Source organism: Myotis davidii, unplaced genomic scaffold (genome assembly GCF_000327345.1).
Source record: "Myotis davidii unplaced genomic scaffold, ASM32734v1 scaffold225, whole genome shotgun sequence".
NCBI lineage: Eukaryota > Metazoa > Chordata > Mammalia > Chiroptera > Vespertilionidae > Myotis > Myotis davidii.
The window spans coordinates 1,494,262-1,494,465 of record NW_006296222.1 but is presented as its reverse complement, the minus strand read 5'-3'; the positions used below and the strand labels follow the sequence as shown (position 1 = coordinate 1,494,465).

The 204-nt window shown below is 52.9% G+C and overlaps 1 protein-coding gene across 2 annotated transcripts in view; it reads right to left on the bottom strand.

The window, feature by feature from the left end:
• Positions 1 to 204, bottom strand: part of NPY5R (neuropeptide Y receptor Y5) — a 9,361-nt gene that overhangs the window by 7,977 nt on the left and 1,180 nt on the right. The window lies entirely within an intron of this gene.

The window sequence follows — 204 nt, the reverse complement described above, 5'->3', positions numbered from 1 at the left end:
CTCCAGGCTATTTCCCTGGTCTCGGGCAAAGTCTCCGGGCTCCGCTCCAACATGATGAATGGGTCCGTTTCTTTCCATGATAAGCTAAAGGTCGGTACATTTGGGGATAAAAATGCCCTGTGCCTGTCATCCGAGGTGTACGGATGGATGTTATTGATGGCATTTGTCCTAGGAGGCCCCCTGGCAAACCCGAGCGCAAACCTG